Raw genomic sequence first — 25681 nt, 5'->3', positions numbered from 1 at the left:
CACAAATAAATCTTTTCCAATCTTCTTGATGAAAAGAGTGGTGTCAACCTTGCCCATCATGAACCCTTTAGAGAGTAGGAAGTCCCTCAATCTCTCATATCATGCTCTAGGTGCTTACTTCAAGACATACAATGCCTTCTTCAACTTGTACACATGGTCAGGATTCTTGTCATCTTCAAAACCGGGAGGTTGCTCAATATATACTTCTTCATTGATGTAACCATTGAGAAATGCACTCTTAACATCCATTTGATAGAGTTTGATATTGTGGGCACAAGAATAAGCTAGCAAGATTCTAATTGCTTCCAATCTAGCAATCGGGGCATATGTTTCTCCAAAGTCAAGACCTTCAACTTGTGTATAGCCTTGTGCAACTAATCTTGCTTTGTTCCTTACTACTATCCCATCTTGATCTTGCTTGTTTCTAATGACCCATTTGGTTCCAATCACATTGTGTCCCTTTGGTCACTTGATTTCTTATGAAATTATTTAATTCTTCATGCATAGTATTCACCCAATCAACACCCTTCACCGCTTCATCTATCTTCTTTGATTCAATGGATGACATAAATGAGAAGTGCTCATAAAATGAAGCCAATCTTGATCTAGTTTGCACACCTCTTGAAATATCACCAATGATAGTGTCCAATGGATGATCCCTTGCAACATTGGTTGGTTGGAGGATTGGAACTTGATTGCTTGCACTTGCTTGATCATTGGGTTGAGATGATGTACTAGCTACTTGATTTTATTCATTGTCATGAGAGCCACTTGTACTAGCTTGATTTGTGTCATCTTGCATATTTAAATTAGAGAGCACTTGCACTTGATCATCTTCATCATCATTCACTTGCCTAGGCCTCAATTCACAAACATCCATGTTCTTCATGGCATTTAAAAGTTGAATGCCTCTAACATCTTTCAAGTTCTCATTCTCTACTTGTGAACCCTTGGTTTCATTATATGGTAAAGCCTAAACGCCTAGCAATGCTCTGTACATGGAATTTACTGAGAACAACCCATTCTGATGCAACCTCCACACAAAATGATCTCTTTGTTTTGTTAGATGAACATTTGCAACCATGAGCACCACATTGTACCATGCTTGCAGATTAGGCCCCATCAGAGATCTCCTGAAAGCTACATTTAATGGTGTCATAGACAGTACAGTCCGAACAGATGCACTTTTCTTTCTCACAATGTTGTATAATGCCAAGAAGATCGTTTTTAAAGGGCGTGGCGTAATCCACGAATCCTCCCAAAAACATACTTGGTCCCGTCACCTATATCAAACCTGCCCATCGAAAGAAACTCATCCTTGGCCTTCATGAGGCCAGCCCAAAACTGAGAGTCCCCGGGCATGCACTGAACCTGTGTTAAACTTTTATCCCTTAAATATTTACTTTTAAGTAACTGTTGCCAAACACCATCTCTGTTTAGCAATTTAAATAGCCACTTACTTAGGAGGCACTTATTATGAACATCTAAATTTAGGACTCACAAGCCTCCTTGGTCTTTTGGTGTGCATACTACCTCCCACTTTGTCAATCTATATTTTTTTGTGTTCATCGCTCTGCCAAAAAACCGAGATCTAAAATAATCCAATTTCTTCAAAACCCCTCTAGGTATTTGAAAAAAGGACATCATGAACATGGGAAGACTACTTAAAACCGAGTTGATTAGTACAAGCCTTCCTCCTACTGACAACATTTTACTCCTCCAACCACTCAATCTGTTCTGAAATCTTTCTTCCACATGTTTCTGGTCCTTATTCATGAGTTTTCTATGGTGCATAGGAATTCCTAGGTATCTAAATAGGAACGATCCCACATCACACCCAAAAATTTATGTGTATTCATTTTGATTATCTTTGCCGCTCCGTAATAAAACAACTCACTCTTATGGAAATTGATCTTGAGTCTTGATAATTGTTCAAAAGCACAAAGCATGAGCTTCATGTTTTGGTCCTCTCTAGATCATTGTCCATTAACATGATAGTGTCATCCGCATACTGAAGGACTAAGAGTCCTTCATCTACCAAGTGTGGAACCACTCCCTAAATTTGTTCGGCCTCTTTTGCTCGTGAAGTAAGAATTGACAGCATATCAACCACTATATTAAACAAAATTAGAGATAACGGACCCCCTGCCGCACTCCTTTTTCTTGTTTGGAAATAATGGCCTAAATTATAATTTACCTTTACTGCAACACTCCCTCTAGTCATGATTCTTGAAATTCATTCACACCAAACTGGTGAGAATCCTTTCATCCTGAGGACTTGTTGTATAAAAGGCCACTTTTGTTTGTCATACGCTTTTTTGAAATCTAGTTTTAGGATAACTCCATCTTGTGTTTTACTATGCAACTCATGAATTCCTTCCATTATATATTGGCCCGGAATGAAGGTCGTTTGAGTCGGACCTATCACTTTATCTGCCACTTTCAGAATTCTATTGTTTAACACCTTTGTAAAAATCTTAAAGGACACATTTAAAAGACAAATTGGCCTATATTGTTGTATGCAGATCGCATCAGAAACTTTGGGTAACAGTGTAATTACCCCAAAGTTTAAACTATGAATAGGCAGTCTCCCTACATGGAATTCATTAAAAAGGCTCATCAAATCCTGCTTGACAACATCCCAAAAGAATTGGTAAAATTCTACAGGAAAGCCGTCCGGGCCAGGTGCCTTATTATGTTCCATATCAAAGACTGCCAATCTAATCTCCTCCTCACTAAAAGGAGGCACCAATATTTCATTCTCCTCCTCCGACACTTGGGGTATGTCATGCCTCAAAGTCTCGTCCATTAAGAAAGAATTCTGTATATGAGATCCAAATAGTCATTTATAATAATATGTTATATAATCTTTCAAGTTCGCATCTCCAACAATAATTCCTTCTTCTTGTTCTAGCTATATGATTTTTGTTTTTCTATGTCTCCCATCTGCCACCAAGTGGAAATACTTAATATTATCACCCCCTAGCAATAACTTTGTTGCTTTTGATCGTTGAAGCCAATAGATCTCTTCCTCTCTTAGCAACTTAGTTAATTGCCCTTTAAGATGATGTCTAAGTTCCACCTCCTGTGGTGATAGCAAACTTGTTTGCGCCTTTCTATCAAAATTATCTATCTTAACCAACAAATCTAATTTATGTTTTTTGTTTTGGGAAACTAAATTTCTAGTCCAACCTCTAAGGAATCGTCACAACCTTCTAATCTTATTTTGCCACCGGTCCATAGGTGATGTACCCCTATTCTCTGACTCCCAAATCTCTTTTACCAGATAAAAAAACCATCCCTTGTCAACCACACTAACTCAAATTTAAAATTCCTAACGTTCCCTTTGTGAGATGGTTCTCCTCCATCTAGTAAAGGTGGTGTGTGATCGGAGATTTCTCGGATGAGCACCTGGACAGTAGCTAAAGGAAATTTTTGTTCCCACTCAATTGTCACCAAAATATGGTCTAACTTTTCATATGTTGGCACTTCAGCATAATTAGCCCAAGTAAATTTTCTACCTGTCATCTCTAATTCCCTTAGATTCAAAGTTTCAATAATGGTTTTGAAGATGAGCGGCCACTTATTGTTGTATCTTGAATTATTATTTTTGGATGGGTTCCTGATTATATTAAAATCCCCTCCTACTATGAAAGGTAGATTCCCGCTGCTAGTACATGCTCATACTAACTCTGACAAAAAATTCTCTTTGTGCTCTTCCTATGCTACACCGTATATAGACAAAAGAGCCCATCGAAAACCATCTATCTTATTTCTTAAAACAAATTTAATATAGTACTCTCCATCGATAATATTTTCTAATTGAAAGTACTCTTGATTTATACCCATTAGCATCCCTTCGGACATGCCCCAAGGGCACCGCCAATGACATACAACATCAGCCCCAGCATAGAAATTTTCCGGATCCTAAGTCGAGAAACTATTTCTGTTGATTTCTGATAAAGTTATAAAATCAAGTCTATTATCTTCAGCCACGTCATGTAAGAAAGTGTGTTTAGCTAGGTCCTGCAGACCTCTGTAATTCCAGAACAAGCCCTTCATTGGAACAATTTTTTCTTTGCTGGTACCTTCTTATTGAGGAGTTTCTATTTTTTTCTATTTTTTGCCACCTTGATGGGTATATCAACAAGTACTCCATCAAGGCCCGCACTATTATTGTCCATCACCTCCTCCGTCAAGTCACCACAGAGTCAACTGATAGTGGAAGTATCAGGATCAATCTCATCCTCCTCCGATTCAAATTTTTTTTCAATCGAATGAACAACATTAGATGGTTTTAATCTTTCTTTTTCCGTATCTAAGATAAGAGCTACAGACTTACCAACTGTTTTTTCTCCATCCCCCAAGGTAATCCTGATCACCCCTAAGTTATGCTCAATACTATCACTAGAAAAGGAAGTAACTAAATTAACTAATGCATTCACATTACCTTGGGGTTCCTCGAGATTTCTGTACGCAATTCTTTTTTCTGCCTTTTCAAGAGCGTGTACATCAGCGACATCCGCATTCCGCTTGCTACGCCTTACTGGGGTAAGCTCTCCATCTGACAGCACCGCCATCGTCATCACACTTCCCAGCTCTTTCTTTGTTCCACCATCAGCTGACAGGCCAGCTTCTACCATAGCATCAGAAAGGATACCAAGGTGTTGATCATCAATCGTAATCACACCTTCTGCTGCCCCATCTGGAAGCAATGGAGCCTCATCCTGTTCTTCGTCAAGCACGAAAGACTGCTGATTATAATTTTTTGTGAATCAAGACCTGTAGGCACAAAAGCACCCACAGCCTGTACCCCCGCCCCCTTGGTGAGCTGCTGTGTTTGAACAGGCTGCTGCTGCTGCGTTTGACTTGGTTGCTGCAGTAAGCGAGCTGGTGTTGATGAAGAACCTAACAACGTCAGAGAAGCTGCAGTCCTCACATTCAACGAGTGGCCTTTTTTTACCCCAGTGAAATCCCATGTCGCCTCACTACATTTTCCTCACCCAATAAATCATCCTCTGAAAGATCAATATCCATCTGTGCTTCCCATACTAATATTGTTCTTTGCATTTGCTACACTTGCACCTAAGACGGTATTATCAACATGATTTTGTGTCTCTCCCATCTCAGTATCTTTTGGTGTCCCATTGCCATGATCTGCATTGCCATCATTTCGGGTGTTCCAAATATTTCTCAGCCCAATATTTGGAAGATAAGGCTCAACCTCAAAAAGTAACTGAAGTACCTATTACCAATGATGACATGTAACTTTGTCGGAATTGCTTCAGGTTCTAGCACTGACACTGCAAACCGGCCAAAGCTACTTGCTCTGGAAGTCACCATATCAACATCCTGAGTAACTCCAAAAAGAGTTCCTAAAGCCCACAAAATCATATATTCTTTTAAAATTGTTGGGAAGTTCAAAACACGCATCCAAACTACTGGTAGAGCATGACCAAAGTATTCCTCATCTTCCTTGAATTCTTGAAACTTGAGAGTCACACCTTCCTTCATTTCTGCATTGAACCTCGTCATCTTTGTGAGATCACCTTTTGTTGGAAAAAGAACCTTAAACTCAGAGCCACTTTGCCTTTTCACTTCCCAAGCAAAAGTATCAGAAACCAATACACGTAAAAAATTCTTACTAGAAGTCGAGATCAGAGCCAACCATGAATCTCTCTTTGTCGGCTGAATTAGTGCATGTGGAATATGAAAACCGGCAAGTGCATCTACAGCCTGTCCAACCAGCTAGGCTACTGGTTTCGGTTGCTTGAGAACCGGGCACCGACTCATGGCATGATCGGAGCTTCTGCAAATTTCACAAAACACTGTCGCTGTGCACTCGAACATCAAGTGTCCCTTTACACCACATCTTCTGCATACTTTAGTGGTGACTGTCTTCTGAGAGACACCCACAACACCCGTATTTGTTGTTTCTATCACTGAGTTCTCAACCCGCACATCACTTGGCCCGGCCGCCCAAGAAGAGCCCTGCAAAATTTGAGAACCTTGCAACACAGCTGCGTTGACACCCTGTTCTGTACCTGTGCCCTTTCTAGTTAGCTGCTGCTGCTCCACATTGGCACCTTGTTGTTGCTGAACCCCCATCCCTGGCAGAGCCAAAGACACTGTGGTCGAAACCGCTGGAGGAGCTTGAGAGGTGTACTGCTTCTGGTTCAATGGTTGCTGCACCGGGATGTGAGGGTGATTCAGCACAAGTTTCTACAAAGACACATGCTGTAGTGGAGGTGCCTGCGACACATGCTGCTGCGGAGGTAAAGGCTGCTGCGGTGACACCTGAGGCTGAAGATGCTGCGGCTGCTGCTGTTGGTTTGGCGGGTGGGGAGGCCCCTGGTGCTGTGGACCATGTGGCGGTGGTCGCTGCTGATTCCGATGTGGGGCATGGCGCTAGTAGTTGCGCCCCTGTCGGATCCCGCTGTTCCAACCGCGATCACCGTTGCCGCCGAAGCGTCCTCTTTGTCCCCATTCATAATCCCACCTGGGGCCATAGTTCGGCGGATGAGCCCTAAGGTTAGGGTTGAACCGAGGACCTGAAGTGTGTGCCATCATTGACCTCCTGATTGTAGCCGTGTCCATACCCGGCGCCATAACCATTCCAGCCACTGCGTGCACCACCACCACCACTGCCCGCGCGCCCTCCGCCACGAGCGGTTCCATATCCCCTTCCTCCAGCGCCACCACCATCGCTGCCTACACCGCCTACTCCTGGTGTCGCCATTCCTGCATGCACAACTTGCACGTACGAAGGATGAACTAAGGAGGGAGTGGCGGCTAGGGTTAGCTTGTTGATCGCGTCCAGGTCGCAGGTGCCGAGTAGGAAGCACGATGCTAGTTTCCCTACATGACCCCTTCTGTGACCACATCCGCTCGGAACACAAGGCGCACGTTGGGCCTTAGAAGGCCCACCCATTCATGTGACTAAAACAGATCTGGCGCATGATCGTTTGTCTCGCGTAGGAATCGGATCACATGCAAATTGAATTTCAAACTCAAATCGCCGATCGCCGTAGCCGACCTACGTCTCTCTCGTCACCAATGATGACGACCATAGAGCCTCTGCTAGAGTGCCCCTCAACACTGGCTGGCGGCCGCGCATGTCCTTCACCTCGCAAGCCCCTAGAGTCATCGTAGGCGACAGCCTAGGCCGCCGAAGCTTCCCGGACCAAGGTGTCATCGACGTTCGACGGACGTCCGTCAATGCCTTCAAGATATTTCGCACAAATTTAACTTTCAAATCCGAGGATGCCGGAGACACAGGTTGTTCTATTCGCCGGTGAACCGACGAGTCTCGTAGCGCTAGCTCCGCCTCAAACAACTGGTCCTTGGTGAAACCATGAACAACACATGGCGTTCCATGTCCGGAGTCAATGGCGATTGGGACGCAACCTCCTCATCAGAGTCATCGTCGACCTCCAATGCCCACAATTTAGTCTTCGAACCAATGGGATGGAGGTCAACTACAGGATCGGATAAAGGCCGACGACCACAGTCATCGACGAATTTCCATTCGTTGTCCCTGTCCTCATTCCCATGTTCATCCTCAAAACCACCTGAAGAACATACCTTAGCCTTACTGATCTGTGTACTCACTTGCCGATGGAGATCTAGGACCACTGGGACGCTTGGCCGCTGGGGAGACAGACTCCATCTCCCTCTCTCCATCGCATCGCTGAGCTCCACCGATTGCCATCGCAGTTCCAAGATCGCCGGAATGCGTGGTCGACGTGCGGGTAGCCTGCCGGGGACCGAGGCGTTCCTGTTCCCTGTCAGACTATTGTCGCCAGGGTCTGGATCGATGGCCTAGGCAGTGCCGACGTCGTGACGCCTTCCACCCTCAGGCTCCTGATCACAGTCATCGTGGCGCCGTTGGGCCTCATAGGGATCCGATTCTACGTCAGTGATCCCTAGAGCACTTCCCGAGCTCCCCCCAGCGGCGGACCTGTTCCTCGTATGGCTGTTGTCGAGCTCGATCTCGATGGTAAGGCCATCTCTGGCAACGCGGAGACGCCTCGCATCAGGGAGATCTGGGTCACCAAAGTGGTCACCGGCGTCGTGGGGTCGCCAGCCTCTAACGTCGTCGAGGTCCTCGGGGTCGCCTCCAGAGGTGCTCTCAACGGTCATCTCGTCTTGCTAGCTCATCTTGTGCATTTAGTTTAAACAAAAGATTATTGCAGACAAAAAGCATTGTTATTCACCAGTTCTGTTTAGTGATTGCGAACTAGGGATGATTGACCTCTAACATGCTCCTACAGCCAAAGAACACAACTTTTGTCTGTTTCCAAAATGCGTTGCATCATAACACAACAACTTATTCTGAACTACAGTGCAAGAAATTAAGGACTTGAAAAAGGCTACATCTTTTATGATTGCAGTAATATTTTGGTGGTGCTAGGCAGCGCATTTAGAGAAGTACAGCTTTTCAAAATGCCAAACTTTGGAAATTGGTGCAATGATTGTGAACAAGACTAACTAGTAACTGGGCACAGCAGCCCTGCTTTGATAACATCTAGGCACCTCTGGAGGCGACCCGTGAATAACAATGCTTTTTGTCTGCAATAATCTTTTGAATAACAACTATAATCTTTTGAATAACAACTATAATCTTTTGTCACCGACCATGTAGCATCATCTCGTCTTGCTAGCTCATCTTGTGCATTTAGTTTAAACAAAAGATTATTGCAGACAAAAAGCATTGTTAGTGCCATCACATATAAAGCAAATTGCAGCACATTCTTCCTCCTCGGGTCACTCACTCCAACCCGTGAAAGAAAGGTGGGGAGGCCTTGGGCATCTCCAAAAAATTGCTCTACTAAGGTGAGAAGGTTTTGGTCTCAAATCTTTTGGTGGAGAGGTTGTAGAAGGTAAGAAAATGCTATTCCATACTTTTTTTAAAGTTTTAATGGTTGGTTAATGAGTAATTAGAGTTTTGTTTTTCTCTCTCTTTTATGGTGCTTGAGTTACTTATGAAGCAAATTAGACCCAAGTTTTGAATGTACTAGGGTAAATTAGGGAGGGGAACAAGATCATACCCTTATTTGGTCCATATTTCTTGATTTTAGTGAACAATTAGTTAGTTTTATGGATGTTTTATGTGCATGTAGATCTAGATCTAGGGTTTGATTTTTTATTAATTTTGGTTTTATAAATTTGTGTTTGATGAAATTGGACTAGGGTTTGCATGAAAGATATTGGGTAAAATATAATTGTTGCTAATTGTTGTCTTTGAAATTGTTTATTGTAATCAACAAATATGTATTTTAATTATTTATGGATAAATGGGCCATTAATAATTTTTCTTCTACCATGGTGTGTTTGTAGGCTTCATGTAATTATATTTGATTTATATTCATATATATCTGAAGTATATACAATTATTCTCAAGTAATTATTAATTTGATTCATTTTTATATATATCTGAATAAGTAGTCCTTTAATGTTTGTTTTGTTGTTGTTGTAAAAGATGGAGTACAAGAACTCTTTGATGTATGGTTCGTTAAGGTTCAAGGCAGGTTTCCGTGAGGAGGTGGATAAATTTATTAAAGCCGCAAAGAAGCATGCAACGACATTGATAGAGAATAAGGATATAATTATTTGTCCCTGTAAAGATTGCAAGAACCGTATGGCATGGACAGATGTGACTATCATTAGATCATATTTGATTATGTGAGGATTTGTTGAGGACTATACAGTGTGGATTCATCATGGTAAAATGGTTATTGTTAACGACGAGGATGAGGAGGAATACGACGACAAAACCATAGAATCTCTGTCCCAATATTCAGTAGAGCTTGATGCACGAATGGATTTCGAGTTTGGCAATGAACAAGGTGGTGATGCTGGTGGTTGGGATGGTAACGACGAAGGTGGTGCCAAAAATGATGGTGGAGCACATGTCGGGGATGAAGATGATTTGGAGGATATGATTCGAGCCATTGGACCAAAGATTTTACTAAATAGCCCAAAAGGTCTAGAAAATTTGGAAAGGGTGACACAAGCATCGAAGGAGACTGTGTATGGTGTTGAAAAGGGCTATCCGACACATTGGACATTGCTACATTTTGTGCTTGAGCTACTCATCCTGAAGGCTAAGTACGACTGGTCAAACTGTAGTTTCAATGATCTATTGCATCTCCTATCATGGGTGCTACCACAACCAAACTCAGTTCCCGCCAACACATACCAAGCAAAGAAGGTCATAAATCCATTGACAATGGGGGTTGAAAAAAATCCATGCATGCCCCAACCATTGTATACTTTTTTGTGGCGAAATGTTCAAGTCACTGGATAAATGTCCCCGGTGTGGGGCCAGCCGGTACAAGAACAATGACCTTTACGGTGGGGACGAAGCCTCCACAGGGAAAAAGAGGAATAGGAAGGGTACAAAAAAGGTAGTACAAGAATCTCAACCCCCAGAGGACACTCCACTAGGCAACGATGCAAAGCAGAGAAGAATTCATGCCTTGGTAATGTGGTACCTGCCAGTGACCGACCGCTTGAGACGTATCTTCCTAAACCCTAAAGAAGCCACACTCATGACATGGTGGGATGATGAGCGCAAGGTGGATGATGATAAGATTACACACCCGACTGATTATAGTCAGTGGCAAAGGTTCGATGAGAAGCACAAAGAATTCAGCGATGACCTAAGGAATGTATGATTTGGCTTGAGCACCGATGGAATGAATCCCTTTAATGAGAAGATGAGCGACCATAGCACTTGGCCAGTGATCTTGACCATGTACAACATCCCAACATGGTTATGTTAGAAGAGAAAGTACATTCTCCTCACAATTCTTATTTCTAGCCCTAAACAACCAGGCACTGATATAGACGTGTTCCTTGAGCCTTTGATGCAAGAAATGGAGAGGCTATGGAGGCATGGGGAGCCGATGTATGATGCGTTCCGAAAGGAGGATTTCATATGTAGAGCAATAATATTTGTTACTACCAATGATTACCCTGCGCTATTTGCTTTGTCTAGACATATCAAAGGGAAGACATGATGCTTGGTTTGCTTGGATGGTACTACATGGGTATACCTGGATGCATCCAAGAAGATAGTTTACCTAAGGAACCAACGCTTCTTAAAGACAAGTCACAAGTACCGCAGCAAATTGTTCTTTAGATTTTATGACAACACCCTAGAGATTGAACCCCCTCCGGAGAGACATCATAATGGAGAACATGTGTACATAATGGTGAAAAACATACATGTCGTCTATGAAAAAATAATCCAGATAGGACGAACAGTGATAGAAGCACACCTCCTGTCGAAGGCGTACCTTTCAAGAAACAATCAATCTTCTTTCAGTATCTGCCTTATTGGCTAGACTTGGAGGTCCCCCATGCCATTGATGCTATGCACGTGCAGAAGAATGTCTTTGAGAATCTCATTGCTACCTTGATGGACACAGGCAAGTCAAAGGAGTTGGTCGGAGGCTGAGCAAATCCGATGGGTGTAGCCCCTGAGCCTATGACTAACTGGGGAGTCGGTCAGAGGCTGAGCACCTTGGTACCTTTTTTTGGGGCTGTGGACTCTTGTGTCTCTTCTGGTCAGGGTGTTTGCCTGTGTCCATTTCTACCGCAACCTGTGCGGTCGACTGGATTCCCATGTCGGGGTCAGGTGGACTGAGCCTTTGAGCCCTATTGGGCTCGGTTGACTTTTGTGCGTCACCCCGTCCGCTGTTTCCACAACCCGAGGGGTTGAGCTAACGTCGCTTGTGTCGATGGCTCGAGTAACGCGCTCGGTGAGCTCACTAATGGGTATGTCCGAGTGGAATCTGTGTCCATCATTTGTAATGGTGTCGGCATAGCCCTCATATGGCATTCCACTGCTCCTTAACCTGCCTCCCGATAGATGCCCGAGCCTTTCCAGAGACTGATTCAGGTGGCCCGCTAGCCTCCCCTCAAAGGAGATTCTATGGGCATGGCTCGAGGTCAGGATCGAATGAGAAGGTCGAGATGACCCTGTCCGCTTCTAAGCGGATTGGGCAAGGGCCGCTGGGGCTCATCTGCATTTTCTCCCCTGGCTCTATCTAATCTGAGGTGGCCTCGAGCCCTTTGTGGGCCAGCCTTTGAACCCCGATCGGTCGTCGCTCATATCGATGAGATGACTACCGCTTCATGACGCGACGTGAAGCATTGTGATGCAACAATTGCATATGCAATGCTTGGATGTATGGGATGAATATATGACTGAATGTATGAATGCATGCATGAGAATGGATGAATGAATGCTCATGCACTGTGAAAGTAGAACCGAGGTTGGTAAAGTTACCTCGATGGCTCGAGTGACGGGTCTGGGGAGCTCCTATTGGATATGTTTGAGTGGTATCTAGTTCTATCGTTCATGATGGGGTCAGCATAACCCACATGGCATAGCCCATGCTGACTTCCTTGGATGGAGCAAGACGTATTAAAAGGTCTTGCCTGACCCCATGTGTTCGGGCATCGTCTCACCCAACCCCAAGGACACGGTCTCTGTCTCATCTGACCCTAAGGCTATGGGCTCTATCTTGCCCGACCCCTAGGGTTCATGCTCTATCTCTCCCGACCCCAAGGATGTGGTTTACGTCTCACCCAACCTCAAGGTTGCAGGGGTCTTGCCCAAGGCCACAGGCTCCATCTCACCCGACCCCAAGGCCGTGGGCTCCGTCTCGCCCGACCCCAAGGCCGTGGGCTTCGTCTCACCCGATGGGGACTAATACCGCTTGAGACATCCGATCAACTCGGGTGACCTGTTGGCCTCTCCTCGATGGATATTCCATCGGTGGGCCCCTACAAACCCTGCCTAGGAAGGCAGAGGATCGTTTGCGTGCAGTTGTGCCTCGTTTTCCATGCTCGGTTCACGTTAATGGTGGGCCCTGCACAGGTCATGTCCTGTTAGCTAGGCAACATTTCATCGGGTAGGCCGTGTCCCATCAGCCAGGGCCACATCCTGCCGCACGCCTTTCCACATTAAATAGGGGGAAGGGAGAGGGTTTTTCTCCCACTCTTTTGCCTTTCTTCAACCGCTACCATTTCTCCTTCCTCTTTTTCACCAAGCCTATTCATGTGCCGTGGCGGTTTCTAGGAGAGGGGAGGGTAGAGCGAGGGAAAGGAAAAACTCATAGATTTGTTTATAAATCTGAGGTGCGATGTCGAACTGGAGGCCTTCCAACGTGGATGAGGCCGTGCTGACCGACTTCGCTGTGAAGGGGCTACTTCCATCGAAGGAGGTGGTGCATTGGAGGGCTCCCACACCGGGAGAGGTTGTTCCATGACCCCGCATATTGGTTTCTACATGGTCTCCTCAACGAGTGGGGCCTAGAGTTGCAGCACCTCAACCCAATTGGGGTGCTGCACATCACCGACTTTGTCATTGTTTGTGAGGCCTTCCTTGGGATGGAGCTGCATGTGGATCTATTCCAGTGAGTCTTCATCAGGGGAGCCCTATTTGAGGGGAAACCGCCCTGAGTTGGGGGGTTTTCCCTATAGAAGAGGCCAAAACCATCAATCCCCTACCCCGTATACTCCCCAGTAACTCCAACTAGGGGTGGCATGGCGATTGGTTCTATATTAGGAACTCGGTGGAGGTGTCGTTCCTGATGTTTACTGGGGGAGACCAAAGAACAGGGAAATTTGGACGTGGGGTCCTTCCCGTCAATAGAAAAAGCTGGTGATCATCGAGCCAGAGCTTCAGAAGCTCGTGCGGAATGGCCTTGATAGGTTGTGGGTCTTCCACACCTTCTTCCATCATTGGGTTGCTCCGCTGGGGGAAAGGACGCGGCCGATGTGGGAATACTCTGGCCCGTCGGATCTTGACCACGCATCACCGGAGGAGTTATCAAAAGATGAAGTCCGGAGTTATCTTGGTCGAGCACTGCAGTTGAGGGATGAAGACTCTCTCAAAGGGATGATCAAGCCCCTTCATGCCGTGAAGCTATCCAATTTGGTATGCTTTTTTTCCCGTGACCTTTTCCTTCTTGTTTTGATGTTTTGATTGATTTCGAGCTGCACATTTCGAAGGGACTCGCGGGCTACAAATCACAGCCGCATCTTCCAAGAGGGCCAGAAGGCGTGGTTCGGTAAGCTGCCAAGAGGGAGGCTATGCTTGCCAAGAAGAAGAAGAAAGTCAAGAAGGTCCGGAGGAGGTTTGATAAGGAGAAGGAGATCAACTAGTGGGTCTGGGGTGGCGAGAGCCGAAGCGACATGGAGGCGGAGCTCAAGTCGGAGGAGCCCTCGAAGATGGGTGACAACACAAGTGCCTCAGAGGATGAGGGAGATAGGGGCGCTGCCATTACCTTGGTGGAGTGCCATGAGCCCATAGCTATGCTGTCAGCGGTAGGCGTGGTACAGAGGTGTGCGGCGATGTTCCTGAGTCGAGGAAGAACATCGCGAGTGAAGACGCTACTGACGAACAAGAGGCAAAGCGGGCGAGGTCACCACGCCCTTCGGAGGCATCATTAGCTTTGTGGCACCCTACTCCGAGTGTGGCGGAGCACACCGATCGGTTGGGGGGACATGATCGTTCCCCTGCATCTTCAGAGTCGATGAGTGTGCGCGACCCCCAACGGGGAGATGCCCCATTAGTTGCTCCGGTGGTTTCGCCATGGGCTGGCGGTCGTGGCCATTCGTGGGCCAATCAGGGACTAGTTGGGTTGCCTTCTCCCTCGGTTGATGTGAGGGGGCGTGGGTTGCGGCCCTCTAGTGATCCTTGTCTGATCAGGGTTCTATCACTTTTTGTCTAGGTATGCATTCATGCTTCCTTTTGTTCTCATAGTTGAGTTTTTGAATATGGCTAACCTGCGCTTGTTTGATAGTGGCCAGGGGCTGGCAGGACTAGGGATCTCCCCACCTCCCATGTGAGAAGAGTGGAGACCCAAACTACAGCGGGTCGTGATGAGCGGCGGGAAAGCAGGTTGGCGACGACATGACCTTCCTTTGCATCTTCCTGACTAGTCGTGAGCATGGCGACAACGACAGTGATGGTGGCGATCCCCATGGTGATGGAGGAGGCCAAGTCAAAGGTGACTCTTGTGGTCCCTCCCCTAATGGCATAGAAGGAGAGGAGGGAAGCTAGGCTCCCTATCTCATCTGGCGAAGGAGCGCATGGTTCGCCCGACTGGTCAGAGCTAGAGGGGTCTGGAGGAGCCACTGCCAGGCTGAAGTTAGAGCAGCCGCCATGCGAGCCATGGAGTCCTGGTGGTGGACATCCCCTTTGATGACGAGGAGGACACCAGGGTGGAGCCACCAGCTATCCCGCTATCTTGGGATTAGGTGATGATCCGGTCGTCGCTTGATACTGCAATGGCTAGATCTTTCAATGGGTCGGGGTGACCCACGAGCTAGTGTGGCCTTGCCCCGGTGAGCCAGGAAAGGCCCGGTTCGTCCATTGTGAGGAGGAGGAGGTGAAGCTTTGCCACCTGCTCGGGGAGAGAGGACTGTCGATGGAGTCCGATCTCACCCTTACTAACGCAGGGCTCAAGAAGGCCTTGGAGAGGGTTGAGTTTGTCCATCAGGCCATGACTATGGACCTACCACGCATTGTAGAGATAAGTTTTCTGTGTTCCTAGTGTTGTTTTTTATTCCTTGGCATTTAAACAGTCATCTCAGCACACCTGCTTCTTGTCTCATAGGACCTAGAGATGATGTCGATCCGCAAGTCCTAGTTTTTAAAGAGGATCATGGTCGCATGGAGCAAGAAGTGGTGGCATCGCGGTAGGTCAATGAGATTAGGCATGAGCTAGAGTCTGCCTGATGTGAGTCCCAAGACCCGGCAGCCGAGGCAATGAGAGAACGGGCGGTGCAGCTGCATGCAGTCAAGCGAGCGACTACTGCCAAGCAGAAACTTGATGCGGTGAAGGACCACTTGGCGGAGACCGAGATGGTGCTCCAAAAGTTCTTACAGGCTCTAGAAGCAGAGTGGAACGCCCGGTCAGACACAGAGCGGGAGGTCGTCGTGCTCTGGGGGCAGATGCTCGGGGTAGAGGAGTCAAACACTTGGCTACTCAAGAGGGTGACTCAGTAAGAGGAAGGGCTCTCCATTATCAAAAGCACCCACTTTGGTATGTACCTGTTCTATCATCGGTTGATGCCTTGAATTTTTCTTTTCCTTGCTCTTGAATTTGTCGTCTGTTTCCAGAATTGGGTGGAAAGATCGGCTCTTTGGAGCAAGAGATGGAGACGGTCAAAGTGATGGTCGGTCGGGGCGTGGAGGCTCTAGCCTAGTCCCTTGAGGAGTGACGCGCTCTAGAGGGAGAGCTTGACCAGATTAACAACATTGCGCAGGTGGTGGTCTCTGAGGTGTTTGGGTCAGGACCAAGCACCAGTACACCCGATGTGCAGCTAGTGGTGGTCCTAAATGAAGTTTGGGCACTCAACTCTGATGGCATGTTCTACGAGACATCGGGGGTGTTGACCTCGGTGGTGATCCACTACCCTGATCTGGACTTCACGGCCATCTATAGAGGATATGCCAATGGGTAAAGCGCAGACAAGATCCATGCACTAGGGGAAAGTTTGGTACCGCACGCACAGGAGGTTGCCGAGCAAGTCATCGCGCAGTGGGTGATGGAGGCTCACTGTTCAACCCTAGCCGAAGACATGAGCTGGGAAGATGTCATCCAACCTACAAAGGTAGCGGAGGCTAGGTTGGAGGTGAGTGTCGTCCTGCCCCCAACAAGGCCGAACATCATCCTAACCGCCGTTGAGCCGAGCATCATCGTCTCGACCAACCGCATCGTCAATCGACGCCGCTAGGGGGCCACAATAGAGTTAGAGTAGAAATAGCCAGTTTATGTAAAAGATGAATTCATGGGGGAGCCCCCATGTGAACAATTTTATATTCATGAATATTTTAATTTCATTTTATGATGAAATCAATCGTGAGGGGAGGCTTGTCCCGTCTGCCCTTGTTTTTATCCTTGTGTAGCTTTGTTTTTTGTCCTTTCTATTTTGCACCTGCCTGTTAACCCATAGGCTGCAACCTTAAGAACCCGGGCGTGGCCCACGAGGCTCAGTTGCTTGTAACCATAGGTCGTGGCAGGGTGTGATCGGTCAGGATGTTAAAGCACAAGTTACGTAGGGTAATCAAAGGAATGGAATGCCCTTTCGTTTGAGTGATACCCTTTTGTTTGGGTGAAAAAGTGTTACTACATGATAGTAAAAAAGAAAGGGGATGGTATCAGACCCCCATGGAGCCCCCGAGTGACCTAGGGCGACAGTGCTTAGGCTGGGGCATTGTAGGAGCAAACATTGAATGGAAATTAACGGTAAGACCAAGTTTTAGGGAAAGAAACGACGTAACTGTTCGATGTTCCATGTGTTGGTGAGAACGTTGCCGTTGTTGTCCTTCAGCCGATAGGCACCCAGTCGGATCACCTCGGTCATCGTGTATGGTCCTTCCCATGGTGGAGAGAGCTTATGTTTCTCCTTGGTTGACTGGGTCCTCCAAAGTATGAGATCACTGACCTCAAGGATCCTCCCCCTGATTTTTCTTTCATGGTACCTACGGAGAGTTTGCTAGTAACGAGTGGAGTGGAGGATGGTCATCTCACGAGCCTCCTCAAGCGGGTTGACCGCATCCTGCTGAGACTCCATGGCTTGGCCTCGGTCGAAAGCCTTTACTCTTGGGGTGCCGTGATTGAGGTCAGATGGCAACACTGCTTTGGCTCCATATGCGAGGAAGAAAGGGGTGAACCCCATGGACCAGTTGGGGGTCATTCTTAGGCTCCAAAGGATCGCTGGGACCTCTACAACCCATCATTCGACATACTTTTTGAGTTGGTCAAAGACACGGGGCTTGAGTCCTTGGAGGACCATGCCATTGCCCCACTCAACCTGACCATTAGTACCCAGGTGTCCGACTAAGGCCCAATCGATCCTGATGCCATATCTATCACAAAAGTCCAGGAACTTCTTCCTGATGAAGTTTGTTCTGTGGTCGGTGATGATACACTTAGGAACACCAAACTAACAGATGATGTTGAGGAAGAACTTGACAGCCTCTTCCATGTGGATATTGGTGATGGGCTTCGCCCCTATCCACTTGGTGAACTGTCCACCTCCATGAGCAGGTGAGTGAAGCCACCCGAGGCCTTTTTGAGGGGTCCGACTATGTCGAGGCCCTAGACTTTGAATGGCCATGTGATGGGAATGGTTTGAAGCTCCTATGCTGGCAGGTGAGTTTGCTAGGCATAGAACTAGAATCCTTCACACCTACCTTTGAGATTCAATTTGACACTGAACCTTCGGAGGTTCATGAATGTGGTCGCCAAGTTTGTGATCAGGTCGCTAGCTTGAGCCATTTTCACCACTATGTCATCTACATAGATGGCAATTGTTGGTTTTGGCTGCTCGACTTGGTTAGGTTGGTCAGGTGGGTCAATTTGGTCGGTGAAGCATCGCTTCATGCACCGCTGATAGGTGGCGCAAGAGTTCTTTAGACCAAAAGGCAAGGTTACATAACAATAGGAACCATATGGGGTGATGAATGAAGTCATGACCTAGTTGGATTCTTTCATCACGATCTGGTGATAGCCTGAGTAGGCATCCAGAAAGGAGAGGATTTCGCATCCTGAGGTGGAGTCGACTTCTAGTCTATGTGTGGCAAAGGAAAATGGTCCTTTGGACACGCCTTGTTGAGGCCATTATAATCAACACACATTCTCTATTTTCCATTCTTCTTTTTCACAAGAACAGGATTAGCTAGCCAGTTAGAGTGGTATACCTCTTTGACAAATCTTGCTGAAAGAAGTTTGGTGATCTCCTCGCCTATGGCCCTACGCCTCTCATCGTCAAAGCGATGAAGGCATTGCTTGGTAGACTTTGAGCCTAGGATGACACGTAGTGCATGCTCGATGAACTCCCTCGGTATGCCTGACATGTCAGAAGGCTTCCATGCAAAGACATCATGATTTGCGTGTAGGAACTCGGCGAGCTTGTTTTTCTATTTGGTCGGGAGCATAGTCCTAACCCGAACCATCTTGGTTGGGTTGGTGGGGTTGATCTCCATAGCCTTGGTTTCCTCAGTTAGATGGAAGGCACTCGAGGAGGTTGGCCCATTGCAGCCGGGGACTGCTGGAGTCGCTGAATTCCCGAGCTCGACGGAGTTGATGATGGCAGTGGTGAGCTCGTAATGCTCACGGTCGCACGTGTTGGCGTGCGAGAAGGTGCTACCTATGGTGATGATGCCATTCAGCCCTGGCATCTATAGCTTGAGGTAGGTGTAATTAGGGATCGCCATGAACTTGGCATAGCATGGCTGCCCCAAGATGGCATGGTAGGACCCTAGAAAGTCCACTACCTCAAAGGTTAGGATCTCCTAGCGGAAGTTGGCGCAGTCACCAAATGTGATGGGAAGGTCGATCTGCTTGAGTGGGTATGCCTATGTCCCTGGGATCACGCCATGGATGAGAGAGCTCACTAGGTGGAGCTTTGACTAGGAGATGCGCATGGCGTCGAGGGTGTCGACGTAGAGAATGTTGAGGCTGCTGCCTCCGTCTATGAGCACCTTGGTGAGCTGCTTCTTGCGGATGATGGGGTCAACGATGAGCAAGTAGCGACCTAGTTGGGCGACATGGGAAGGATGGTCTCTCTGATCAAAAGTGATCAGGGAGTTCGACCAGTTAAGGAAAGAGGGGATGGCCGACTCGGCGGCACATGCCTCTCTATAGCGTACCTTGTGCTTGCACTTGGAGTGGATGGCATTGGATCCCCCAAAGATCATGAGGCATTTCTCGGGGTCAGGGACGCTATCTCCATCCTTACCTACTGCGCCCCCCTTCTTGGCAGCGTCCTCCTTGCCTTTCCCTTCCTTTGGCTTGCTGGCTTGCCGCAGGAAATGTTTGAGGAGCTCACGGTCCTTGTAGAGGTGCTTGATGGGGTAGGCGTGGTTGGTGCATGGACTCTCCATGAGCTTGTCAAAGTGGTTGGGCTAGCCCTGCTGAGGCTGCATGCCCGCATGGTCGGCCACGGCGACCAAAACTAGGTTGGTCGGTTGGCGACGATCCTTCTTGTTATTCTTGTCCTTTTGTGTGAATGGGCCCTCGTCTTGGTCATCGCGCTTGGCCTTGCCTGTGTCCCGATCACCGCTGAAGACTACCCCAACCGCCTCTTCGCTGGAGGCATGGTTTGTGGTGATGTTGAGTAGGTCGTGGGTGGTACGGGGTTTCACATAGCCGAGCTTGTGGATCATGGACTTGCATGTTGTCCTTGAGAGGAACACGTTGACGATGTCCACATCCACGACATCAGGAAGGGAGTTGCACTGCTTTGAGAACCTATGGATGTAATCCCATAGGGACTCATTGGGCTCCTGCTGGCAGCTCTTGAGGTCCTAGGAATTCCCAAGATGGATATATGTCCTCTAAAAATTTCCGATGAAGACCCTCTTGAAATCCAACCAATCATGGATGGTGTCCGATGGAAGGAATTCGAGCCATTCTTGAACATGTTCTCTCATGCAGCTGGGCAGGTAATAGATGATGAAGTAGTCATCATCCACTCCTCTGGCTCGACAGGCGAGCCAGAAGTCTTCAAGCCATATACCGAGGTTCATCTCCCTGGTGTACCTAGTGATGAAGCGTTGTGGGAACGGTGCTTTCTAGATACGACAACCAAAGGCCCATGGCCTCGGGCCATTCGGGCTGGGGCTCCGGTTGTTTGGTCGGCCGCCATGCCTAGGGTGCGTGTCCTCACACTCCTCGATGGTTAGGTCAGGGCTCGCGCCGCCTACTCTCACCACCATTCGATCGACATCATCATCACATCAAGCGTGGCATCGATTGTTGATGACGCTACAAGCATCATAGTTCAGCCCGAGCCATTTACACATAGGTGGTCGGTGTGGAGCGAGCACCAGGTCAGGCTACGGTGCAGCCGTGGCTTCCTGCTCCACGCTCAGCAACTACTGCGGCAAGTGGACGGAGTGATTCGACTGGTGCCGCCCCAGTCCCCTAGTAGGGCAAGAGGCCGCAAGCTAGTATCGCGATGTGGAGCTCTCCGCCTGTTGAACGGCGGAGGTCTCCACCAGTGCCTAGAGGTTCCGGTGGATCGTCAGCTCCTAGGGGTCGGTAGGCTCGGGGAGGCCATGGAGAAGCATCGCCGGAGTAGCGATGTTTTGGCCAGCCTGAGTAAACTGAGAGGGGTCATCCCCTCCATCCAGGATGTTACACTGGACCTGACGGGGATGACCCCGAGCGTCGCTCACCGGGTTATGTGCATGTAGCGCAGCGTGATGCGTCGGGCACTCCAACGCAGGCGGCGGCTGGCTCTGCTGCCTTTGCCATAACTCCTCGCCGTGCTGCTGCGCATGTGCCAGGGCCTACGCATGGGGGTTCGAAGGGGTGTGAGTCTATAGAGACTCCACTACCTCTAATGGCTGTCCTAGGGCGTCGGCCATAGCGCACTCCTAGGATAGAGGGTGGCCAATTGCCATGACGTCGTCAATGCTAGAGCCATCGCTTTCAACCTCATCATCGACGATGTCATGGAAGGAGGCAGGAGCATAGCCCGCCATCCCCACAAACTCGGATGTGAGGTGGGGTGGCGTCAGCATCCTTTGGAGTCCCCACGCGCACATGTCGACGAGGGACATGAAGACGTAGGGGAATCGGTCGCACGATGGTCGCGATGGAGACAACAGGGCCCCTCTGGAGAGTTGGTGAAAGGTGTTAAATAGTGAGTAAAGAACAAAATATACATCACTCACCGTCGGGTTTGATGCCAGCATGGGTTCGAGGCAAAGCGCGGGTGTCTCAATGTTGACGTCGTCGAGTGGCCTGGGACCGGTGGAGGGTGCTCCTCCTCTAGTGGGTGCCGGGACAAGCACCTCCTCGCGGAGGCGGAGTACGCCGAGCTAGTCGGCGACAAAGTTTAGACTCCCGAAGAGGAAGGTCTGGAGTGGCACGAAGAAGGGAGGAACCCACATCCCAGCAAGTGGGAGCGTGGGAAACTCCAGTGAGCCGAAGCGAATCATATCGCTTGAGCCCACCATGCCGAAGATGGTGGAAAGGTGGGCCATCCAATGACCAAAAGCGTGGACACACGGCGTCCTCCCCACAGACGGCGCCAACTATCGGTGCGAAATGTGGCCAACAAGTAAATATTTGTAGTTTTGCCGTGCGTTGTGATCGGATGTGGCCTAGCACTCAATGACATAGGATTTATACTGGTTCAGGCAACAGGCCCTACGTCCAGTTTCAGTCGGTCGGTGACTTTATTCCTAAGCCCAGGTGCTCGAAGTTTGTTGTGGGGTTACCAATGAGTAAAGAATGAGAATGGGGTGTTAGAAGCCTGGTTGGACTCTAAACCAAGTGGCCGAGAATGACGGATGCTCAAACATGCGCTAAGTATTCGAGCGTATGCTCTGTGTGTTCGAGCTTATCAGCTGTTGAGAGCGTGTAGACTGTGTGGCTATCACGCTCTAGAGGTGTTGAGCTATCGAGTCCTCGAGTCGTCCTGTCTTCGGGGGGGCATCTTTTAGGAGAGAGCTCATCCCCTTTTATAGTTGTAGGGGATGGCCTTACAAGTCAGAGAAAAGAGAGAGAGTGTATACGTACGCTGCCTAGTCTTGTTGCCCACGCCATTAGGTACGGGATGACCATCGGCGCCCATAGTATTGTTTATGTTCAGACGCGTCTGGCAGGCTTTACCATGTTCGTCTGGTATGGCAAACGACAGCGCCCACAATATTATTTATGCTCTGACGCATCTGGTAGGCTCTACCGTGTTCGCCTAACATGCCCCGATGGCACCATCCTGCAGGTGTGTAGGGCATGGCAGGGTGCGGTCCTCGGTATTGCGGTTGATTTGAACGCCTTATCTTATCTGCTCCACCTGCTCCCTGGGTCCACACCGAGCAGGCGTCCCCGGTCAGTCGTTCCCAGTCGGCTCCGACCGTGTCGGTCGGGAAAAGAGCAGCAAGCAGAGGTCGGAAAATGGGGTCGGAGTTAGACTCCGGTCCCACCTCGGCCGGGCCTTTCGGTCGAGGACCAGATCATTGTCTTGTCCTGCCATTATGTATCTGGGCCGGCCCAGGCGCGTGCTGTCGCTACGCCGCCAGCCGGGCTGGGTTTTGCAGGGAAGCAGGTCCATTGGGGACTCCGGCTTTACGAACCCGACACATTGATTGCAATATTCCTGTAGAATTGCTTGCCTCTTGATTTTGAGACATTGTGTGTATTCTCTCTGTCCCAAAATATAGTTATTTCTAGGTTTCTATTGAGTCAAACTTTCTCGACCAAGTTTATACAAAAATTCACATCTATGACCTCAATTAAGTACACCATGAAAATATATTTCATGATTGATCATCATTGTGGTGATACTAATTTTGTGGCGTAGATCTTGATATATTTTAATATATATTTGGTCAAACCTAAGATAGTTGGACATAGTATATATTTGTGGACAGAGTATCTGATTGGATTTTTCATTCTCGCCCCTTAACATTCTTGTCCTTGTTCATTTCTTTATCAGTTCATTCTACTGTGTGAATTTCGAGAGTTCAAGCACATCTCCAGTGCCATTAATGATACCGGTCTTAGTTTCGAGCTTGCTGAGTTGATCATGAGGTGGTACCGCCCTGGGCAGAAAATGGCCGTTGGAAAGCCTGAATATAAAGGAATCATTGAAAGAACCTTGGTTTGTAATGCTCCCTTTGTTTGCTTTTGTTTGCTTATGTTTGTGGATAACCTTGGCTCCAATTTTGCTGCCATTTCTTTCAGGGTATACCGTGCCTGTGTTGATGAAATTGTGATGGTGGTGATGTGGGGCTTGCAGAATCTCATGCACTTTTTAGTACCTCAAGAAAAAATGATGTTGAGAAACGGGGACTGCATCCCGATGAGCCAAGGACTCAAGATGCTTCTGAATCGATATGGCTTTGATGTTAAACCAGAGATGGTGAGTTCACAAATTGCCTTCCATAATGTTGACATAAAATGCTACATGCTTTATGCATCCTGGGCATTTAGTGCTACACATTTATATTATCTGATGGTTTGTGAAATGTGCACATGGAATGCTTAATTGTCCGTTCCTACAGCATTAGATACAATATAGAAAAAAAAATTAAATTTTATGTTTTAGCCAAATTTTATTGTGGGACACTAGAGAAACAAGTAATTGGCCGATACACACCGCCAGACCGTGAATTTGCTAGAAGACACAGCAAATTCACGGTTGTTTGACAAAAGACACCGTACTAATTATTTTATTCATTTCTTAGTTTTAAAGAAAGAGAAGGTGGAAATATCCAAACTACCCTTGTCTTTAACCTCCGGTCCTTTGTGGATTTTTTTCTGTAACACATTTCCTCCGGCTACTCACTGATGTCGTCGTCGTCAGAGCCCCTAGCCACGCCGGCTTGGGTGGCCGAGCCGCCCCAAGCCGCGCAGGATCTCCTTGGCCGTCGGTCCGTGCTCGCTCGGCTCGCTCGTGCCCATTGGATCTACGGCCTGCTGCAGGGTGACCAGCTCATTCCTGACACCGAAGCTTGTCCAGCGTACGCTCACCTCCGAGCAGGACGCCGTTGCGTGCAGGAGAGCAGCTTGGGCCAACTTGCGTGCTTGCGTTCTTTAGAAGCATTGCCAAGCCCTCCGCTGCGCCGAGGAGCCGGGCGCGCGCTACCACGCCGGTTGCCACACCAGGGGTGGGGCCGTGCCAAGGGGCCGGACGAGCTCCGCCAGGTTGAGGTGCTAGGCGGTCGCATTAACTTGGGTACAAAAGAGCATTCTTCCATCACTCATAAAAGATAGACAAATTTTGCTGTGAGACATCGATGTGAGCGTGAATGCATCTTGGTTGATTGTGAGACGGGGGTGTGTACTGAGCAATTACACGTTTCTTCGATGTCTCACAGCAAAATTTGTCTATCTTTTATGAGTGATGGAAGAATGCTCTTTTGTACCCAAGTTAATGCGCGTATTATTACGATGGCATGCATCTTGGTTGATTGTGAATTTTGTGATGGGAAATACTCTAAGCCCTTGCGGATGGCTGGTGCAAACCTCAAGGATTTGTCTAGCATCGACTCTGAAGACTGGGACTTGATGAAACTCGCGACCGCTCTGAAGATCATATGTTACCCTGCAGAAAGAACTATATCCGATGCAGTGGTAAACTTTAATAATTCTAAAATGTGTTCCATTTTATGGAAACTTGGCATTCATTTAATGGCTGAAGCATATTTTGTTTCAGATGTTTACACAAGATGAGGTGAAGACGTTTGTGAGGGATGCCCATAAATATGAAGGCAAGATCGGCAAGGACATTTGCCTGAATGCATACTATGAGATAGTGAGAGCCCGTAAAAATAGTGCTAGTATCCACAAAATCTTGGAGAATATGTTGCCTGCATATGAAGCTGAACAAAGTGCCAAAGTTACATGAGAGAAGAATAACGGAAATTCAGCAAGAATATCATATTTCCCTGATACGACAAATAACTGGTTGGGAAATCTGATACTTTTTTTTTAAGTAAGGCAGGAGCTCTGCCATTCATTAAGGGATAAAGAGGAGTTATATATACAGAGTGGCACTAGGGCCAAAAGGGGCAAGCAAACACACATCCAAACTGTGGAGGCAAACTGCACACAGGGGAGCTTTAGCCCGGCAGTAGAGCCTAATTACTAGGTGTTGTGAAAGCCCTTCTATATTGCACTAGATCATCTTTGGC

At 47.7% G+C, this 25681-nt stretch overlaps 1 pseudogene; it reads left to right on the top strand.

The window, feature by feature from the left end:
* The first annotated feature begins 22599 nt into the window (after nt 1-22599).
* On the top strand, nt 22600-25395 carry LOC136491748 (uncharacterized; annotated as a pseudogene).
* Nucleotides 25396-25681: the final 286 nt, after the last annotated feature.

The sequence above is a fragment of the Miscanthus floridulus genome, chromosome 11, assembly GCF_019320115.1.
Source record: "Miscanthus floridulus cultivar M001 chromosome 11, ASM1932011v1, whole genome shotgun sequence".
NCBI lineage: Eukaryota > Viridiplantae > Streptophyta > Magnoliopsida > Poales > Poaceae > Miscanthus > Miscanthus floridulus.
Note: the sequence above shows the minus strand (reverse complement) of the source record. Positions and strands in the feature narration are given on the sequence as shown.